The sequence below is a fragment of the Falco biarmicus genome, chromosome W, assembly GCF_023638135.1.
Source record: "Falco biarmicus isolate bFalBia1 chromosome W, bFalBia1.pri, whole genome shotgun sequence".
Taxonomy (NCBI): Eukaryota; Metazoa; Chordata; class Aves; order Falconiformes; family Falconidae; genus Falco; species Falco biarmicus.
The window spans coordinates 7,523,014-7,545,780 of NC_079310.1; the positions used below are offsets into that span (position 1 = coordinate 7,523,014).

At 41.7% G+C, this 22,767-nt stretch overlaps 1 pseudogene; it reads left to right on the forward strand.

Moving 5' to 3' along the window:
• The window catches only part of LOC130142126 (transducin-like enhancer protein 4), a 42,942-nt pseudogene extending 42,016 nt beyond the window's left edge, over window positions 1-926 (forward strand).
• Window positions 927-22,767: the final 21,841 nt, after the last annotated feature.

The following is a 22,767-nucleotide window of genomic DNA, read 5'->3' on the forward strand; positions in this document are numbered from 1 at the left end:
ATTGTCTTCTGTGTTGGGGAAATACTGAGAGGAGATAAAGTTACTTCTGTGGACTCTCTTTTATATATATGTGTTGGTTGGACTTTGTAGTGCTGCTTCATAAGGATTTCTGGTTTAAAACAAAAAAGGGAGGGAAAGAAAAAGATGTCAGCTTTTGATTCCTTTTTTTGCAAGGACTAACTTATAAAAATCAAATACTCTTTATTTGTAAAATGTATAGAATGGTCTACTTGCTTTTGGTTGTTTGATAGATCTCTAGTTCTGTAGCATTAAATAAAACATTCACTGCCCTTTTTTGTTGCCATAAAGCTTTAGGTGAGACAAATTTGGAGGAATAGCCTTGTAACAAAAGCTGCCATCCTTCCATTTCCACTCTCAATCTATAATGCAGATATTTAAATGAGCCTTCCCATGCATTCCCTCTATAAACTTTTCTGATTAATCTTCAAGTCTTTTTATGGATTGAAAATATAATTTTTTTTCTTATACTCCAAAGAATCCTCATCTGTGCTTAGCTGCGATATCTCTGTGGATGACAAACACATTGTCACTGGCTCTGGGGACAAGATGGCTACAGTCTATGAAGTTATTTATTAGAGACAAATCTGAATGCAGACAGGACTCCGTCTTGTAGCACTTTGCTGTATATTCCATTTTCTCTTTTCCTAAACTAAAATCTTTAATGCTCATTACAGTTGTAGAAATTTTCCCCCTCTTAACCTTCCATTAAATTGTGAATGCTCATTTAGAAGTTGTGATACCAAATCACCAGATATCTACTTGGAAGAAGATGGAATAAGCATACTTAACAGTGAACTTGACTCTTTAATTATGTATTATAGCTGTAATACACTTACTTTGTTTAAAGAAGGCTTTCTAACAGTGAGCTGACTAAATAAAGCTGTCTGGCACAACTTTAGTTTAAAAGGTATGTTGTATATTTTGTGGTTTTGCTGGTGGATGAAAGGGATTGGGGAGAAGGATGTTCAGGAGATAGTAAAAGTTGCACTGAATAGGCTCATAATTTCTAATTACAAAATAAACTTATATTTATTTAGTCCTGTTCTTGGATGAAACCTCTAAGCATTATTACCATATAATTACTTGGTGGGAAGATTCTGTAATTCAACTACTTTAGACAATCTTGGAAATTTAGGAAATTGCAACCTGTAGCCAGTGATTTACATGCCTGTGATAATGGCAAGTTCAGTTCACATCTAAATTAAATACACTTTAAGTAAAAATGTGCTAATTTATATATTTCCAATGTCAATATAGCATTTTGTAAACAGATTTATTCTCTTCTGCCGATGAACATAAAGCATTTTGGTGTCAACCTAGTTTTTTTAATATAGTATCCCTGTCGTATCATAGAGAGAAGTACAGCAAGTAGCCTCAAAGAATCACCTTTATTACTTCTGGACACTTTTGCCACATTTCTTTGAAGAGGGAAATATGCACCTGGTGGCAATTTTTCAGTTACAAGGGATTATGAAAATATTTGATATACTCTTTGGAAACTGCACTGAAATAAGAATGGATGCCTACTACTATACAAACTATTAAAGCAAGGACCCCTGAAGAAGGATTTACAAGAACAGTCATTCTGAAGTACAAAAAGGAATTAATGGAAAAGGACACATGGGAAAAGGATTTGCTTGCTTTGCCACCGGTTCAATCCATGTCTTGATTGGATTTACCCAAAATAGATGCAGGCCGAGCTTTGTGACAGAGATTACGTTATATTTTTATATATAACTATGTTAATATATGTTTATAAACTTTATTTATAAACTATGATCTGTGACTTTTTTTGGAATGCTTTAAAAAAAGTCTGTTGATCTGCTGATGTACAGTGCCTTTGCTGCTATGGATCAAAATCAAAAGACCCTTGTAGATAAATCTTATTGTATAAGTAAAAATTTATTTAATTTCATACTAGAAATGGATTGATGCTGCAAGTTTAAATGGACTGTTTATTGAAGTTCAAAATGTGGCAGCAAAAAATGGTGTCTAAATGCTTAGTATTTGATGTCATTAACAGTTTCATAATGCTCTACAGTATAGAAAGATCTTGATACTAAACTGCATCATTGTACATAATTCTAATGCATCGTATTGACCACCAGTATTTCCATGATGGTAGAATATTGTTTGTGCATTCAGACTTTTAAGCATCCAACATAAGTAACTTCCAATTATTGCTTGTACTGATAGTTTGTAAGCACTCTAGGAAATTAAATGCTTCAATCCAAGATTACTACAGTGAAATGAGTAATCATCCTATTTTTGTATTCAGGGTTCAGTGCAAATAAGGTGGTACAAAGCTACTTTCTGTTTTTTAGTTAAACATCCATAGTCACCTTCCTTTTAATTAAGAAATTTCTCTAGCCACTACAGAGCATGATTTTTTCTTGTACAAAAATGTTTAGTTACAGATGTTTCATGCACCATAAACATGTAGCTGACGTTCTCCATATTCAAGATGTAACCATTCCTTTCTCTGTATTCCTTATACCCCTCTCAGTGTTGTTTAACGCAATGATACATTAGGAAAGCCATTTCTTCTAATCTTTCTGTCCTTTCTGTCTGACCAGTATAGACAGGTTTCTGGGAACCACCTTCCATCAAAATGGTATTTTCTAAAAATATGGAATATTAAATTATATTTCTCCTGCTTTCTCTTAGCCCAGGGTGATTTTTCTCTCCTTTTTCTTTTTAAGCTACTCAGGTGTTTAAAAACACCACCATCAGCAAAAAAAACACACAACACCCACACCAAAAATAGATTTTGGAGGGGGAGTGGCGTCTCTATGAGGGATTTTTGAGTCTGTACTAGACAGACAGAGTTCAAACTGGATTGTGTGTTTGTTTATACTCTGGAACCCAATATATATATATATATATATATATATATATATATATATATATATATAAAATATAAAATATACATACATATTTCCTTCCTGAAATGTTGATGGATATATGAGGCAAACATGAAGACAACTCTACAGATCTATGTATATCTGGAGTATCTTCTACAGAAACACAGGTCAGTTCCATGGTACAAATGAGTGTATCTATACTGAAAGCCATACTTCCATGACATGTATAGATGAAAATCTAGCTCACCTGTGTACTGCATACAGGACTCAATCAACCCATTTGTTTTTTCTAGCAGTTTGGTCCTTTGACCCCCTTCTCTTTTTTTACTAGCATGTTTATTTGTGATCATTCTTACTGAAATCCAGATATGGCTAGCTTCTATTCAAGGATTTATGATCTGAAAGAGTGAAAAGGATGTTAAATAAAATATTTTCATGTTTTTCTGTGTACAGGAGTCAGGAAATTTAAAGCAGTAACATGGACTGTGATTTTCTCATTTTCATTGAATATGCTAAATCTCTATGACACCAAATTAACACTGAAATCAGCAATACAAGATATTTTCCTAGTTTCAGCTGGGATGGAGTTAATTTTCTTCTTAGAAGCTAGTACAGTGCTGTGTTTTGGCTGTGATGTGAGAACAATGTTGATAGGACACTGATGTTTTTAGTTGTTGCTGGGTAATGTTTATACTAAGTCAAGGACTTTTCAGTTTCTCAGGCCTTGCCAGTGAGAGGGCTGGAGGGGCACAAGAGACTGGGAGGGGACACAGCCAGGTCAGCTGACCTGAACCAGCCAAAGAGGTATTCCATACCATGGGACATCATGCTTGGTATATAAACTTGGAGGTTTAGCTGGGGCCTGGGGATCCTTGCCCCGGGGCCTGGCTGGGCATTGGTCAGCGGGTGGTGAGCAGTTGTACTTTGCATCACTTGTTTTCCTTTCTCCCTTTTCCTTTGGATTTTATCCTTTCCCCCACCTTTCCATTATAACTGTTATTATTATAATTATTGTTGTTGTTATTATTGTTCTTTTGATAGAAAGCTTAGAAATAACTAGATTAATAGGATATGGAAAACTTAGAATAATTAAAATTCTCATTGTATGTACAAAGAGGAGCTTCACAGTATGACTTTGCAAATTAGGCCCGGTCCTGGGGCCCTTTGTACTGATAAGATGGACCTGGGATGCTCTGTGTGCTGATAAGAAGACACTGGTATGCGATCTGTCCTGTTTTTTTAGTTTTGAAGAAACTCAAGACAATGACCCCCACGACCCCCACCAGGAGACAGTGCGCAAGCGCAAATGGGAGGAAACTTATGTTAATGACTTCTCAGTAGATTAATTATCCTAACCCAACCTATTCTCGGGCATCTATTGAATATGTATGAATGTATACTTTAAATCACACATGCACAAAGAAGTCGGGGCAGCAGGTGCTTTTGGAATTATCCATCCTGATGCTCACCGATGAATTAAACATACCTGCTTTATAGCCTATCCTGAATTATAAAGTTTAATTCTGCACATCGCTTTCCTTTTTATTCTGTTTCAATTATTAAATTGTTCTTATCTCAACCCTCGAGTTTTACATTCCTTTCCAATTCTCCTCCTCATCCCTCCGGGTGAGGGGGGAGTGAACAAAGGGCTGTGTGGTACTTAATTACCAGCTAGGGTTAAATCATGACAATCCTTTTTTGGCGACCAACATGGGGCTCAAAGGGTTGAGATAATGAAAGGTCTAATCAGACTGTGCTTGATTAAATCATTTGCAGTATTCATTGTATTAAATTAATAATATTTGGCTACAATGCTGGCTTCTCTGCTTTTGAATTTGCTGCCTGTGATACCAGGGTTGAATTGTCTTGTTTATTTACAGTATGTGTTCCCTGTTGTATTGTTTGTTTATGTTGGGACCTGGGCTAAAGTTATTATAGTGTTGCACTATATAGTACTAGTTTATAATATGATGGACTCCTTGGTTATGAAACTAATATGGTCTGTGCACTTGATGTTGTCGTCTCTGTGTGTCTGGTGGCCCCTGCGGGGAAGGGCGGGGGGGGGGAATGCCAACAATTGTACCTTTGGCTTTGTTTTCCCAGAGAGTCAGCCTATGGGTGGGGTCCACACCTCCCCCTTCTCCTCACGGCTAATTAATGAAACATTTAGGGTTTTAGGAGACTCTGAGTATCTTTGGTCCACTGGAAGCCCCATGGAGTCGGTCCTGAACCTATTGCTAGGAATACTGAATGCGGTTGTCATGTCCTGGATCTGGTGGAATTCTAAGCGACAAACTGTAACTACTGCTCCAGCCCCTGCGGTAGCCGCTGCTCCAGCCATTGCAGCCACTCTAGCCCCCACTCCATCCCCCACAGCTGTTTCAGACCCCACAATTGGCTCTGCAGCTACTCTAGCCCCTGTGGCAGGCATTCCAGCTACTTTGGCCCCTGAAACGACTGATGCTGAAGTCCGACTGGTGTCAGTGTTAGTGGCCCCTGTAGATAAGAAGAAATGGAAACTGACATACAGAATCGAGCTCTACAACTTGAAGAGAGTTATAAAGCAGGTATGTTTATTGCAGTGCTGGGTGCAAGGGGGATTGCTCCTCCTAACTTGCACACTTAATTTTACTCACAATACATATTATACAGTGAAGTTGGTTAGTTCTGCCCAAAGTCTACACCTACTAACTAACTACTGGTTAGTTGCTTTCTCACTTCAATTTAAAGGAAGAGTTCATTTTAAATTTCCTGCCCATGCTCCCTGAGTGGGGGATCCACCCTCTTCGGGGGTTGGGCATTTGAGTAGGAGGTCTCGATCTCCCACTACCACAATTATTTTACCATAGTATCCTTGAGTCTTATTTCAGTAGTTTGTTTTCTATTAGTAGTTAGCATGTCCTTGTCAGAAGGCTCCTTATTTACATTCTTGTTGAGCTCATCTACATCTGTACTAACTATCCCTTCTTGAAGTGCTGAGTGGGCCGAGCTCCAGCTCTTGCTTTTCCTGTTGATGTTTCTGTTATCTATGCAGCTCCTGCCACCAGCAGAGTTTTAGGTTTTTCACTATATTTTCTCGCATCAAGTCCCCCTTTTTCTTTTCCCTTAGCAAATTCTTTTGCTTAAACAATCCCATTCTTAGTATGGATTCTGGTAAAATATTTCCCATCTTCTAGCCTTTGTCTTAGCCTATGTTTCTTCCATTCTTCATAACTGTTCCCATTATTATTTTTACACATCCACAGAAAGCATTGTAACATAATACAAATCAATAATCCTAATACAATAATCATGATAACTACAACAAAGAGCTGCTTCAGCCACATAAAGTTAGGTAGCCAAGAAGTAAGCTTTTCCCAGAGGTCAGAAAATCCAAAGGAAGTATCATCTAGGGATATTTGATGTTACACCATATAATGGAAATTCTGTACTACCTCTGGGAAATGCTGAACATACCCAGCAATCTGTCAAATTCAAAGCATTCATTACATTATGGGTTAGTTGTACGAACAGATTCTGGTCTCAAGAATGAGTTCCTACTATATAGAACATTGTTAATATACAAATGAACAACAGTCTTTTCGTTGGATCCAAAGCTGCAGAGGTCCGGTAGGTGTTGATTTCCATAGTGACTTAGGGGCCTTCTTCACTCTGGTGTGATGGATGCAAGATGCTTGTTCTTTAATTCTGACTGCTGTATTGGATGTAAGCAGTACTTGGAAAGGACCTTCCCACTTTTGTTCCAGAGCTGAACCTGAAAGAGATCTGACATATACATAATCACCTGGTACAATATTATGTACTGGCCCATCTAGTCCATGGGCACGAGTTCCCAGGACTTGCTCTTCTATTTCTCATAGCTGTTTCTGCAAACTTATTATGTAATCAGTCATTACCAATTTGAGTAATGTCCCCATTTGTACCATATAGGGCCTCCCATACAATATCTCAAAAGGGCTTAGTCCTTCTTTGGTTCTTGGTTTTGTTCTAATTCTCAGAAGAGCCAAGGGTAGTGACTGAGGCCAAGGTAATCCAGCTTCTTGTCCCAATTTTACAATTTGTAATTTAATAGGTGGTTCATTTTCTCCACCTGACCACTTGCTTGTGGCCTATATGAGGTGTGCAATTGCCAATCAGTTCCCAAGAGTTTACTAATTTGTTGAGTGGTTTTGGCCATGAAATGTGATCCTCGGTCAGAGGATATTACTGCTGGGACCCCAAATCTCGGTATTATCTCTTGTACCAGTGCCTTAGCCACTTCCCTAGCTTTATTAGTTTGGCAGGGGAATGCCTCTGGCCAACCCGAAAAGGTGTCTGTCATAACCAATAAATATCAAACCCCCCCCCTTTTCTTGGGAGTTCCAAAAAATCAATCTGCCACCATTGCCCAGGGTGATTTCCTTTTCCTATTTGTCCCAACATGATCCGTTGGCTGGTTTGAGGGTTGTTCTGCAAACAGACTTCACACGGTTGGGTTACCTGTCTGATGGTAGTATATAGATTTTGGGCCACGATATACTGGTTTAAATATCTGTATAAGGCTTCTGCTCCCCAATGAGTTTTCTGATGTTCTACCAAAATTAAGGCCCATAGCACTGCAAATGGTACTATAATTTTTCCCTGTGGTGTCTTAACCCACCCATCCTTTTCTACCTTTCCACCCATATCTGTAATGAGTTTCTGATCTTCCTTCAAGTATTTTGGTTCCCTAACTATTTGATCAATATGTATTTTACTGTCTGGGATCAAAGAGTACAATTCTGCCATACCCATTTTCACTGCCCTTTTGGCTTTGTGATCAGCCACGGAATTTCCTATATGCTGGGTTGTTGTTCCTTTCTGATGGGCTTTGCAATGCATGATGGCCACTTTCTCTGGCAGTTGGACTGCCTCCAATAACTTGAGAATTTCTCCGGCATGTCTTATGTGTTTTCCTTGGGTAGACAGTAGTCCTCTCTCTCTCCAAACTGCCCTATGGGCTTGAACTACACCAAATGCATATTTAGGGTCTGTCCAAATGTTTATTTTCTTCCCTTTTACTAATTCTAAAGCTTGGGTCAGAGCTGATTTCTGCCTTCTGAGCCGAGGTGTTGGAAGGGAGGGCTTTAGCTTCTATTACCTCATCGGTGGTAGTTACCACATACCCAGCTTTAGGTGTTCCATACTGAATGAAGCTACTCCCATCCATATACCATGTATCTTCAGCATCTTCTAGCAGTTCTTCTTTCAAATCTGGTCAGCTGGAGTATACTGCTTCAATTGTCTCTAAACAGTCCTGGGATACTGGTTCTCCTTCAGTTCCTCCGAGAAAAGATGTTGGATTGACAATGTTAGTAACCACAATTTGCACATCATCTTGTTCCACCATAATAGCTTGATACCGAAGGAATCGTTGAGGTGACAGCCAATGGGCCCCTTTGGCTTCCAAGACTGTGGATACAGTGTGTGATATCAACACTGTAATCTTTTGGCCCGATGTAAATTTGGGTGCCTCTTGAATATTGAGTACTACCGCAGCCACTGCTCTTAGACAACTCGGCCATCCTTTGCTTACTTCATCAAGTTTTTTAGAAAAGTAAGCTACTGCCCTCTGATCTGGCCCCACATTTTGGGCCAGAATGCCCAAGGCTATTCCTTGTTTTTCATGAGAAAATAACCAGAAAGGTTTGGCTGGATCTGGTATCCCTAATGCTGGTGCTCTCATAAGTTCTTGGTTTAGCTTCCGAAAAGCTTCATCAGCCTCCTTATTCCAGGCCAAGTTTTTCGAGTCTGATTTTAAGAGTTCATAAAGGGTCTTACCAGAAGCCCATAATTATAAATCCACAAGCAGCACCAACCTGTCATGCCCAGAAAGGTATGAAGTTCTTTGTTGCAGAATGGATGAAAGAGAACGGCCACGGTTCCATAGAAGGACTGTGTGATACAGCTTTTGACATAAGTCTGGAGTGAACCAAGCTAGGCCGCAGTGGGAAATTACCAGGCTTGCTAAAAATGGAAAATTACCAGGCTTGCTAAAAATGGAAAATTACCAGGCTTGCTAAAAAGGGAAGAGAGATAAGGTCATGCTGACCTTGTGCCTAATGTTGTAAATAACTTTGAGGAATTCGCGTAGACAAGAGAGGAAAAAAAAATATATGTAGCTAGCTATCCGCAGAAACCGCAAATAGGAGGACGTATGAAAGTGTAACCCTTTAGAGCTTAGCCAATCAGCAGATGACTAGTAGGCATAATTAACTGGAACTGTATATAAGACATAATCGCGCCGTAATAAATCGAAGCTTGCTTTATCACTCATATTGAGTCGGCCGCGTGCTTCCCCTCGCTCGCAAGTGGTGCCCGAACAAGGGACCCCAACCTTGTTCTTCACCGGACAGCGAGGACGGAGAAGCACTGGTAGCAGCGACCAGAGAGCAGAAGATCGGCTGATGCTGGCATCGTACCCGATCCGTGCTTGAGCCCAGGATAATTCAAGAAGGGGTTCGCCGTCCGTGAGCTGCTACCCAAGGGAAAAGGCTGCAACAAAGAGGACTTTAAGGAGTGCACAATGGAAAAAGAGGTAGCGCTAGCACTTTTACAATGCTTTTTAGAAAAGCGGGGAGTAGGCCCTTTAAAAGATCTGGCCGGATTAATTACTATGGGTAAAGCAAAAGGATATTTTGCAGATCCTGAGCATATGTTTGAAGTAGAAGAATGGTGTAATTATGGGGATTGTTTATGGGATTTAGTAATAGATGATGATAAGGCAGCAAAAAAATTGATGAAATCATGGCATGAAGTAACTAATTGTATAAAAAGATATCAAGCAGAAAAGCGCCTTGCTGCAGCAGTAACAAGCCGACTTGCAAGCGCAGATCCTAATGCAGGAAAAATTATGCCATGTGAAAATTACATTCCAATACCCCCTTTATCACAAACAGTGCTCTCTGTACCACCTATAGAGCCCACTGTACCACCTCCAGACCCTTCGTGTCCTCCGCCCCCCCCTCCGGCGAAGTAGCCTCGGGGGGGCCAGAGGGCGGGGACACATCTGACGAAAGTGCTGCTGAGGAAGAAAATAGCAGTGGGCAGTCAATACAAAATTAAAAAAAAAAAAAAAAAAAAAAAAGGAACAAAAAATACAGTAAACAAACTGGTGCGTTCTACGCACATTAATTGTCAAAAAATAGCACAAGAAGCAGCTGCTCAGGGAATATTTGATATTGCTGAGCAAGTCAACCCCCCACAAGCTTTCCCTGTAACGTATCAGATCAATGCCGCTAACCAAAGACAGGGAACCTGGGAGGCTTTGATTGGAAAATATTAAGTCAGTTACGTAGTACAGTGAATGAGTCAGGCCTCCACAGTGAGCCCATCAGATATACCTAACTTTATGAAAGGGCCGTTATTGTGCCAGTGTATTCTGGAGAATAGTAACAGTTACACCAAAGGCATTTTAGTAACCCTGCCCTTAGATTCTTCTGTAGAAACAATGCTAGAGCGAATGAGTTGGGTGCCAGTAGGTCAGCAAGCCTTGCTAGTGGAAGCAATCCAAGCAGTAGGGAGAGATTTAGTGCAAGCCCAAAGTCAGGCTTTTGCAGCGCTTGCGCCTCTGTGCCCCCCTGGGGCTACCGCGCCCCCAAAGCCAGCAACCACCACGCGCCGAGACTTCCCCTGCTATCGATGCGGGAAGCCAGGACATACCCGTGACCGATGTCGACAACGTCAAGTGTGGTGCCAAAATTGTCAGCGAGGGACCCACAGCACCAACGTCTGTCGGCAGACGGGAAACGGGAAACCGAGCGCGAGGAGCCGCAGCGCGTCGACCCCAATCGCGACTCCTGTCACCTTCACGACACCCCCTCCAGGAGACATGACCAACTCTTATCGGCAGACACCGTGTTACAACCCGCCACCCGAAGGAGCCTCGGCCTGGACCTGGCAACAGCAGTAGATACAACATTAATTGACAACCGACCACAAAAAATCGCAACTCGTGTCCGAGGACCTCTGATAATTAATGGACAAAGTTATGGTGCTCTATTATTAGGGCGGTCTTCTGGTAGTTTAAAAGGGCTGTTGTAAAGTGTGTTGCTTATAGTAATAATTGTTATCATTGCACTCGTATGTTTAAGCTGTGCTCTCTCTTGTATTCAAAAATTACTCGAGCGTGTAACTGCACAAGTTTTGCTTGTCCAAAAAGAAAAAGGGGGAATTGTTGCAGAATGGATGAAAGAGAACGGCCACGGTTCCATAGAAGGACTGTGTGATACAGCTTTTGACATAAGTCTGGAGTGAACCAAGCTAGGCCGCAGTGGGAAATTACCAGGCTTGCTAAAAATGGAAAATTACCAGGCTTGCTAAAAATGGAAAATTACCAGGCTTGCTAAAAAGGGAAGAGAGATAAGGTCATGCTGACCTTGTGCCTAATGTTGTAAATAACTTTGAGGAATTCGCGTAGACAAGAGAGGAAAAAAAATATATGTAGCTAGCTATCCGCAGAAACCGCAAATAGGAGGACGTATGAAAGTGTAACCCTTTAGAGCTTAGCCAATCAGCAGATGATTTGTAGGCATAATTAACTGGAACTGTATATAAGACATAATCGCGCCGTAATAAATCGAAGCTTGCTCTATCACTCACATCGAGTCGGCTGCTTGCTTTCCCTCGCTCGTCGCAGTTCTTTACCCGTCTGTGGTCTCAAGGTCTTGCAGATGGCTTCTTTCATAGCAGTTCCTAGAATCCTCTTGCCGGCCATAAGTTCATATCCAAGGTAAGTTACTTGTTGTTGTGCAACTTGGGCTTTCTGGGGAGAGACTCGATAACCATTTAATCCAAGGAAGTTTAACAGACTTATTGTCTATTCTAAGCATGACTCTCTGTTTTCAGTAGCTACATCTACATACTGCAGAATCACTCTAATTCCTGATGGATGTTCCCACCTTTCTAAGTCTTTGGCCAACTGATTTCCAAAAAGGGTCGGACTATTTTTGAAACTTTGTGGTAGCACAGTCTGAGTGAGTTGTCTTTTTCTTCCAGAGTCCGGGTTTTCCCATTCAAAAACAAATAACAATTGGCTCTCTGGGCTTAAGGGTAGGCAGAAAAATGCATCCTTTAAATCCAGTATTGTTGCAGAATGGCTGTGTGATCACGGCCATGACTCCCTTAAAGATCTTTGTGAAACAAAGTTAGCGTAAGTTAGCTGAAGCAGGCCTTGCAGCTGTGCTGAGGCATGCTGATAAGGAAGCTGAGAAAAACACTGACCTTGTGCCTAATGTTGTAAATAACTTTGAGGAATTCGCGTAGACAAGAGAGAAAAAAAAATATGTAGCTAGCTAACCACAGAAACCGCAAGTAGGAGGACGTATGAAAATGTAACCCTTTAGAGCTTAGCCAATCAGCAGATGACTTGTAGGCATAATTAACTGGAACTGTATATAAGACATAATCGCGCCGTAATAAATCGAAGCTTGCTTTATCACTCATATTGAGTTTGCCCGCTTGACTTCCCTCGCCGTCGACACAGTATGGTAAACCAGGCCAATTCAGATCCTAACCTAGTTAATAATGTATATGAATTAGCTACCACAGGATACAAATCTTCTGTTATCTTATTGATGGTTCTTAAATCTTGTACTACTCTATACTTTCCACTTGGTTTCTTAACTGTTAGGATAGGGGTATTATACTCAGATTCACATTCTACCAATAATCCATATTTCAGAAATTGTTCAATAATTGGTTGAATCCCTCTTCTATCTTCCAATCTTAAAGGATACTGTTTAATCCTAATTGGCTTTGTTCCCTGTTTAAGTTTTATTAATATGGGTGAAGCTGATATTGCCTGTCCTGGTACTTCAGAAGCCCATACCCCTGGATATACCTGATTTTGGACTTCTTCAGGTATATTAGTGCTGGTAGTAGAATTTATAAGGTTTAAACTGAGGGCTTCAATCAGTTGTTCATTCCCTACCTTAAACTCCAGTTTCCCTTCAGAAAACTTTATCTCTGCTCCCAATTGCTATAGTAAGTCCCTTCCTGATAAGGGCCTAGGTGAATTAGGCATGTACAGAAATTTATGCACCCCCAATTGCTTCCCTATTTTATAACTAAGAGGTTTCAATAAATACACCTTTTCACTTTGGCCAGTAGCTCCCTTTACCGTTACAAAATCATCATCTATAGGCTTGATTTAAGACCAAAAACGTTGCCCCTGTGTCAACCAAAACCTCTATTTTATGCTGCTGATTCCCTAGCTTTAATACAACCAGCGAGTCCGCTAGGGTAGATTCCCCGGGTCCCCATCAGTCCTTCTCAATATGTGCTTTGAGTTCTTCCTTTTCCTCTGCTCCTTTCAGGGCATTCACTTTTCCAGTGCTCTTGTTGTCTACATATTTCACACTGGTTCCTCCCTAAGGGCTTCCAAAATCTGTCTCCCCTAGGAGCCTGAGTTTCTGTCAAAGCTGCCACCAGTGTCCTCCTATCTTTTTTCTTATCTTCCTCTTCCCTGTTTCTATATAGTCTCCATGCTTCATCTAACAAAGCCTCCAAGTTCCTGCTCTCCATTGATTTCAACTTTTGCAATTTCCTTTGTATATAATTTGCTGACTGTCCTATGAACAAAGAAACCAACTGCTGGATTCCAATTTCTGACCTAGGATCTAGCGGGGTGTGTCTTCTCATGGTATCTCTCAATCTATCGAGGAATTCAGACGGAGTTTCTTTTGATCTCTGTTGCATTTAATACAGGGTTGACCAATTAATGGATTTAGGAATTGCTTTCTCCATTCCTTGTATAATCCATTCTCTGTAAGTGGTCAGCAGCCTCATGTGAGCGCTATGATTAGGATTCCACCTCGGATTTTGTAAAGGGAAGTGATCTTTATTATCTTCCCTTGTGTTTTTAAGATGTTCACTAGCCAAATCTTGAGATATTTTTAGTATCAATTGTTTTTCAGTTTCTGTCAAATGATCCAGCAACAGCTGAATATCATCCCAATCGGGGTTATGCTGCTTCACAGTAAATTGAAAATGTCTGCTCACCCCTACCGGATCATCACGATAGCTCTTCGCCACATTTCTCCAGGTTTCAAGATTATGCGAAGAAAAAGGGACTTTTATCAAAACTGCTTCTCTGTCTGGGCCTACTGCTTCCCTTAATGGAGCATAATGAAAGGCATTATCAAAATGCTAGATATTCTTTATGAAACTTTGTCACAGCTGAATTGAAATACAGAGAGACATTTTCTGTTGAGGAAAGAAAAAGTAGGACCCCTGGGAAATCAAGCATTTCAACCCATTAGCAAGCAACATATGCGTGCAAATGTGGCAATTGCATGTCTACTTTATAAACTGTCAGTCTTCTGCCCAACAGCTAGACACTGCTAATGGGGTGGGGGAAAAAATAATAAAATACATGGTATAAATAATTATATTTAAGGCTTCTTTGTGTTCTAACATGGCTTTAAGACATTAGGTATGAAGTCCAATCTACGTTCCTTTCAAAATAAACAAACATGAATGCTCTTGCAACTTTAACTATGGCATGGTTAGCCAAGATTTTTCATCTTACAAAGAACAGTGAAGTTGAAGGAATGAAGCCTTTCTCCCCTCCAATACATGAAGCAATACTGTGCAAAAAATTGTAGTCATTTTGCAGTATGACCTCCTGTGTGGACATCAATGCTAATATTTCAATTAAAATATTTTTTCCAAAGCAGCATTAATGTCATCCTCCCATTTCCCTTGTACACTTCTTTGCTTGATTTAAGGTTCCCACCTTCGTTGTAAAATAGTTTATTTCATTCAGACCATTAAATAATCAGAATAGCTTGTCTATATCATACCATTTTAATTGTTATTTTCTGCAACATTACTGCTGTTTTCCCACTCCTTCTTCCCCCACTGAGAAACTTTCCTAGAGTTGGTATTCAGCCCTCAAGAGCGATGCTGTAAGCTTGTGGCTTGACCTTGATCTTATGGGTTGCTCAACAAATGGTAGTGGAAAGTGTTCACAGGATCTGGCTGGCTGTAACAACTGCTGTGACAGCTGTTACAAACTCATTTATGACTCCTTCTTCCTATGAGCAGTCTTAAATAAAAAGATATGATAGGAGCAGTCCTCTTGTTTAGCTGACCCTTCTGCTTTATCAAGTTTCACAGGTGCTCAGCTGGAAATGACAGAGAAGGAAAAGGAGTTGGGAGTCCTCACTGAACTCAGCATGCCAATGTAATACAGCCATGAAAAAGACAAATATGCTCTAGGACATGTCAGGAGAAGCATTGCAGCAGAGATGGTGAAGTATTGCTGCCATTATAGAAGACACTGGTGACACCTATATTGGAATAGCAAGTACAAATTTGGTCACTCGTGTTCACGAAAACTTAATTGAAAATGGGACTGGTGGGGAGAAGGGCCTACCAGACAGACTGGAAAATCAAGGGGATGGAAAACATGTCATCTAAGAAGAGCTTACTTTCTTTTAATTTAGCAAAGTGAAGACTGAGAGCAGATATGAATGTTGTATTAGAATGCTTCATATGTCTAATCAGTGAGGGTGGAAAAGTATTTAAACTAAAGATAATGCTGGCACAAAAAAACAAGTGAAGAAAAAAAGTATAGTATGGAATTAGAAGAGGGTCCTGTTAAAGCAGGGAGATTTTAGAGCAGCATTCCAATCCAAAATCATGAGAGAAAAAAAGCAAACTGCTTTTAAGGTGGAGTGTGATACATTTATAAAGGGGTGCATATGATAGTAGGGCACTGGAGCCCATAGCCTAAGAGGTCTCTTTCAGTCCTTCCTATGTGTTTGATTGCATAATTAAAGTGTGTGTAAAAGAATGAAGGAATGTGTACATTAAAAAAAGTTTGGTGTGAGGGGAGGAGAGGGTAGTTGAAGAGGATGGTAGAAAAGGGCTGTCAAACAGAAAACAGTCATTTGTAGTGTTCCTCTGCAGCTGAAAAATGAGTGCTTCTCCCTAGGTCTATTTATTATGATACTGCTTATCTAAAAAAAATAATTAAGAAGAAAACTACATTATTCAAGCTCTAATGTAATTTGTTCCAACCTACTTAGACTTACTGGGTTTGAAGTCCATCAGCTCTGACAGGTGATCTGGTTTCTTATATGAGCCAAACTCTGGATTTTTTGCGCTTGGAGATATTACTGATGCTTCTCTTCCATGTCTGTCACTGGTCATGTCCATAAGCACTTGAGTTCAGCCGAGTATCCCAAGCTACAGCTATGCAGAATGATAGCTGTAAGCTGCTCAGAATAAGAGCAAGGGAAGAGAAGGAAGATATTTCTTGCTCACAGGAGGCAAGATGATTACAGCACCAGGTAGTGAGTTGTACTGGCTGCTAACGTGCATAGCTGTGAGAGACGTGGCTTGAGGACAGATTGCCAAGGATCCTTTCACTTACCACATTGGGAAGAGTAGGGGAGAATGGTATTAGAAGCCAAATTGTCCTATGTGAAACAGATGACCTTCCCACACCAGGTGTATTGGTTTTGACTGGGATAGAGTTAAATTTTTTCATAGTAGCTAGTATGGGGCTACGTTTTGGATATGTGCTGAAAACAGCGTTGATAATACACTGCTGCTTTTGTTCCTGCTGAGCAGTGCTTACACAGCATCATAGAATCAGAATCATTTAGGTTGGAAAAGACCTTTAAGATCATCAAGCCCAACTGTTAACCTAACACTGCCAGCCAACTCCACCACTAAACCATGTCCCTAAGTGCCATGGCTACATGTCTTTTAAATACCTCCATGGATGGTGACTCAAGCACTTCCCTGGGTAGCCTGTTCCAATGATTGACAACCCTTTCAGCAAAGACATTTATCCTAATATCCAATCTAAACCTCCACTGGTGCCATTTGAGGTCATTTCCTCTTGTCCTACCACCTATTACTTGGGAGAAGAGACCGACACCCACCTTGCTATAACCTCCTTTCAGGTAGTTGTAGAGAGAAAGCAATAAGGTCTCCCCTCAGCCTCCTTTTCTCCAGACTAAACAACTACAGTTCCCTCAGCCACTCCTCATAAGACTTCTTCTCTAGGCCCTTTATCAGCTTCTTTGCCCTTCTCTGGACATGCTCCAGCACCTCAATGTCTTTCCTGTAGTGAGGGGCCCAAACCTGAACACAGTATTTGAGGTGCAGCCTCACCAGTTCCAAGTACAGGGGGACAATCACTTCCCTAGTCCTGTTGGCCACACTATTTCTGATAGAAGCCAAGATGCTCTTGGCCTTCTTGGCCACCTGGGCACACCGATGGCCCATGTTCAGCTGGCTGTCAATGAACACTCCCAGGTCCTTTTCCTCCAGGCAGCTTTCCAGCCACTCTTTCCCAAGCCTGTAGTGTAGCATGGGGTTGTGACCCAAGTGCAGGACCCAGCACTTCTTGTTGAACTTCATACAGTTGGCCTCGGACCATCAGTCCAGCCTGTCCAGATCCCTCTGCAGAGCCTTTCTACCCTCAAGCAGATAAACATTCCTCCCCCCCAACTTGGTGTTGTCTGCAAACATACTGAGGGTGCACTCAATCCCCTTGTCTAGATCATTGATAAAGATATTAAACAGGACTTGCCCCAATACGGAGCCCTGGGGAACACCACTTGTGACCAGCTGCCAGCCAGATATACCTCCATTCACTACTACTCTTTGGGCCTGGCTTTCCAGCCAGTTTTTTTACCCAGTGTAGAGTACACCTGTGCAAGCCATGAGCAGCCAGTTTCTCCAGGACAATGCTGTGGGAGACGGTGTCAGAGGCTTTACTAAACTCTAGGCCTTTTCTGCTCCTCACACTGCCCTGCCAGCGAGTAGGTTGGAGGTGCACAAAAAGTTGGGAGGGGACACAGCTGGGACATCTGACCCCAACTAGCCAAAGGTATATTCCATACCATATGATATCATGATCAGCAATAAAACTGGGTGGAAGGTTGGGGGGGGGGGAGTGCTCAGGAACTGCCTTGGCATCAGTTGGTTGGTGGTGAGCAATTGTTTTCATTTGCATCACTTGTCTTTCTTGGGTTTTATTTTTTTCTCTGTTATTTTTTTCTCTTTTCCTTACAATTTTTAATAATAATTATTATAACTTTTTTAATTACTAAACTGTTGTTATTTCAACCCACAAGTTTCTTTCTCAGTTTTACACTTCCAATTCTCCCCCCAACCCACTGCAGTATGTGGAGGGAGTGAGTGGCTCTGTGGTGCTTAGATGATAGCTGGTATTAAAGCACAACAGTCATTTTTGTCACCCAAGAGGGGCTCAAAGGGTTTGAGATAATAACGTATTTAGCCAGAGCATATTAGAAGGAATTTATAATTATTATATCTGTTAACAGTTTGTCATGGTTTAACCCCAGCTGGTAATTAAGTGCCACACAGCCACTCACTGACTCCCCCCTCACCCAGGGGAGTGAAGAGGAGAATTGGAAAGGAATGCAAAACCTGAGGGTTGAGACAAGAGCAGTTTGACAATTGAGATAAAACAAAAGCAAAAGAATAATAATAATAACAATAACAGTTATGAATGAATGAATGAATGAATGAATGAATGAATGAATGAATGAATGAAAAGGAGGGAGAAGGGGAAGAGGAATGAAATCCAAAGGGAAGGGAGAAAAGAAAACTAGTGATGCACAATACAATTGCTCACCACCTGCTGACCGATGCCCAAACAGTCCCCGAGCAATGATTGGCTGTCCCGGCCAACCCCTTCCCTCCTCCAGTTTATATACAGAGCATGAAGTCCCATGGTATGAAACACTTCTTTGGCTAGTTTGGGTCAGCTGACCTGGCTGTGTCCCCTCCCAATATCCTGTGCTTGTCTAGCCATCCTGCTGGCAAGGCCTGAGAAACCAAAAAGTCCCTGACCACACTGTTCCCACACCAAATCCAAAACACAGCACTGCACTAGCCACCAAGAAGAACATTAACTCTATCCCAGCTGAAACCAGGACACAGTTTCTGGTCATGATATTGATTTATCTCCTCTCGATATTAGTTTATCTGATCTGTGCCATGCTCCCTTTTTTGCTGTACATATTAAAGACTGGTTTTGGCTTTCTCAGTTTGCTGTGCTCTGTAATACTTAGTGATGTTTTGGCTGGGAGATTTATTATTAAAACACTGCCCTTGAGCTTAATCTGGTATTTGGGCTCTGTACTGAAGCCATTACTATACTTTGGGTACCATGTCATGGAGCAATTAACAATTAGACTTCTCCCTCTGAGAGTTTTTTTGTGGAGGATATAAAAAATGGCACCTTCTCTACTTTCCTCTGTGATGTCATCTCCCTTGTTTCAATAACTCTTCAGTATCTTGAACGTCCTTGGGTAATCAAAATATTTCTATTGCTATTTCTTAAGAATATTTTTTTGGCTTTTTCTAAGGTTAACAAGTTGTTCAGGAATATCACACAGGCCCTGAGGCAGTATGGTCATGGGATATGGTATCTAGAAATCTCCTCTCCTCCAATGGTCTAGAACTTCACTCCCAAACAAGTGCAGGATCCTGATGAAGTGATAGAATGTTTGGGGAAAAAAAAGATGCCCTGGCTATTCCAAAGAGGCACAATTTACCACAGTGTGCTGGGGCCTGGGCAGCACCTACCAAATGCTGTTCTATATTATGCAGCACCCTCAAGGAGGAGAGAGGGTCTCTGGATCTGAAGACATACAAACAGACACTGTGGCTAAACCAGACACCCAGCCCTCAACTATATCAGTCAGACCTATAATTAAAAAGAAACAATGGAAGCAGAAGTCAGCTCTTTTAGTAAGGGAGGAAGAAGCTTCTCATAAGAGGGAGCAGAAGAAAGAATCAGAAGAGGCAGCCTGTTCTGCAGAAGGGCAGTCACAAGGACAGGAGGAAGAAGGGACAGAAATTATAAACGAGACAGAACCCACCTGATCCCTATCCCTGAGTGAGCTGCAAGATACATGAAAAGATTTAAGCCAGCAACCAGCTGGTTAGACTGATGCTGGGATATTGGGTCAAGAATTAGAGTGTAAGGAAGCTCAGCAGCTGGGGTCCTTTGCTAGGGATATGGCCATTGACAAAGGGATTGGAAAAAGGGCAGGAGCCCTCATTCTTTGGTGGCAACTCCTGTTGAGTGTGGACAAGTCTCCCTTCAAGGAAGGTATTGTAAATTCCTGAAGCAAATGGACCACCATTGAGGGAGGTATCCAGTATCTGAGGGAATTAGCCAAGGTGGAGGTGATCTATAACAACCTGGATGACAACCAGGCCTCCAAAGACCCAGATGAAATCTGGTGCATGCAGTCCATGTAGCAAAAGTTTATACAAAATGCACCGATATTGTATGCCAGCACCCTGGTGGTAATGAGCTAGACAGACACAGAGGCACCAACTATGGATGGATTGGCCAGACAACTCTGAGAATACAAAGATAATCTCGCTCCCTCCATGCAGGCCGGTGTCTCAGCTATGGACAGACTGTCCCAACAATTATCTCAGCAATCCATGAAGGATAGGTATTCCTCACCCACACTGACCAATGTCTTGGCTATTAAGTTAGCCTTTTTCTGTTCAAGGGAAAGGGTACCAGTGGTGCACACTACATGTACCCCTGTGGTTCCTCCAGCATGAGCAGGGGGAGGAAATGAGATGGTGAATCTAACCTACCTGGATATGGTGACGCAAGTCGAGGCGGACTTAAAAGAAACACTATGTCTGCGTGGCTGGGTTCGGACAAAAATGGCCTTTATTGTTTATACAAACTATTTATATATCTTAGACAGTGCAGGTGTCAGACCCTGATAGGTTTTTGTGTCCTTCTTCTTGCTTGCTATTTGCTGTTGCTGTAGGTGCCCGTATGCTGCGGTTCTAAGTTCCGATTCTTCACATCCTGTTTACATACCTGACAATTTGTGGCTGTCTTAAAGGTACACAGCTAAGTCTTTGAGGTCAACTAACTTATCTGCAGACCCGCTGCAGACCCCAACACCTGGAGACTAGAAGCCTGGATACAGGAACTACAAGAAAAAACAACAGACAAAAGGCATCCATCCAGGAAAATGACTGCTCCAGTGTCTGTTGGGCAAAGTAGAAGGGCTGATCCTACATCTTACTTTTGACTCTGATGAAGTGGCTTCTGTTTTGCAGTTTCAAAAATCAAGTAATGAATACTCCGACCAGGAACAGAGGGGCCCTGCCTTCAGCCAGGCAGAGGGAAGGGACAACTGGGTTTACTGGACTGTGTGGGTTTGGTGGCCTGGCACATCAGCCCCACAGGAGTAGAAAGCTCTGGCGGCCACTGGTGCAGTGTACTCTAATACCATCAGATTACAAAGGGGCAGAATCCATCTATATTTCTGGAGTAACAGGAAGATCCCAAGAACTGTCTGTGTTGGAGGGTGAGATAATCCTAACTGGGAATGAGTTGTAAAAGCATCATATTTTGACTGGCCTGGAGGCTCCATGTATCCTTGGCATAGACAATCTCATGAGAGAGTACTTCAAGGACCCAAAATGGTACCGGTGGGCTTTTGGTATAATTGCCTTGAGTACAGACAAGATTAAACAGCTGTCTAGCTTGCCTGATCTCTCAGAGGATCTTTCTGTTGTGGGTTTGCTGCAGGTTAAAGAACAGTAGGTTCCGATTGCTATCATGACACTGCACTGGTGACAATATTGCACCAATTGAGACTCCCTGGTTCCCATCCGTGAGCTGCTTTGGTGACAGGAGTGTCAAGGAGTGATCAATAAGACTCACTCACCATTTAATAGTCCCATATGGTCAGTGCAAAAATCTAATGGAGAGTGGAGGCTAACATTGGACTATCAAGTCCTGAACAAAGTCATGCTGCCGCTGAGTGCTGCAGTGCCAGGCATGCTAGAACTCCAATATGAACTGGAGTCAAAGGCAGCCAAATGGTATGCAACAACTGATATTGCTAACATGTTTTTCTCCATCCCTTTGGCAGCGGAGTGTAGGCCACAGTTTGCTTTCACTTGGACAAGTATCCAGTACACCTGGAATTGATTCCCCCAGGGGTGGAAATACAGTCCTACCATTTATCATGGACTGATCCAGACTGCACTGGAACAAGGTGAAGCTCCTGAACACCTGCAGTATATTGATGCCATCATTGTGTGGGGCAACACAGCAGAGGAAGTGTTTGAGAAGGGAAGAATAATCCAGATTGTTTTGAAAGCTGATTTTGCTATAAAGCAAAGTAAGATCAAAGTACCTGCACAGGACATCCAGTGATTGGGAATAAAATGCCAAGGTGGGCATCGTCATATCCAAATGGATGTGATCACTAAAATAACAGTTGTCTCCACCAACTAACAAAAAAGAAACACAAGCTTTCTTAGGTGTCATGGGTTTTTGGAGAATGCATATTCCAAATTACAGTCTGATTGTAAGCCCTCTCTACTGAGTGACCCAGAAGAAGAAGAATGGCTTTGAATGGGGCTCTGAGCAGCAACAAGCCTTTGAACAAATTAAAGAGGAGATAGTTTGTGCAGTAGCCCTTGGACCAGTCTGAGCAGGATAAAATGTGAAAAATGTGCTCTATACCACAACCAGGGATGATGGCCCCACCTGGAGCCTCTGGCAGAAAGAACGAGGGGAGAGTCAAGATCAACCATTAGGGTTTTGGAGCCAGGGATATAGAGGATCTGAAGCCAGTTAAACTCCAACTGAAAAAGAAATATTAGGAGCATATGAAGGAATTTGAGCTGCTTCAGAAGTAGTTGGTACTGAAGCACAGCTCCTTTTGGCACCTTGATTGCCTGTGCTGTGCTGGATGTTCAAAGGGATGATCCCATCTACACATCATGCAACTGATGCTACATGGGGTAAGTGGGTCACATGGATAGCGCAACTGGCTCTAACGGGAAATCCTGACTGCCCAGGAATCCTGGAAGT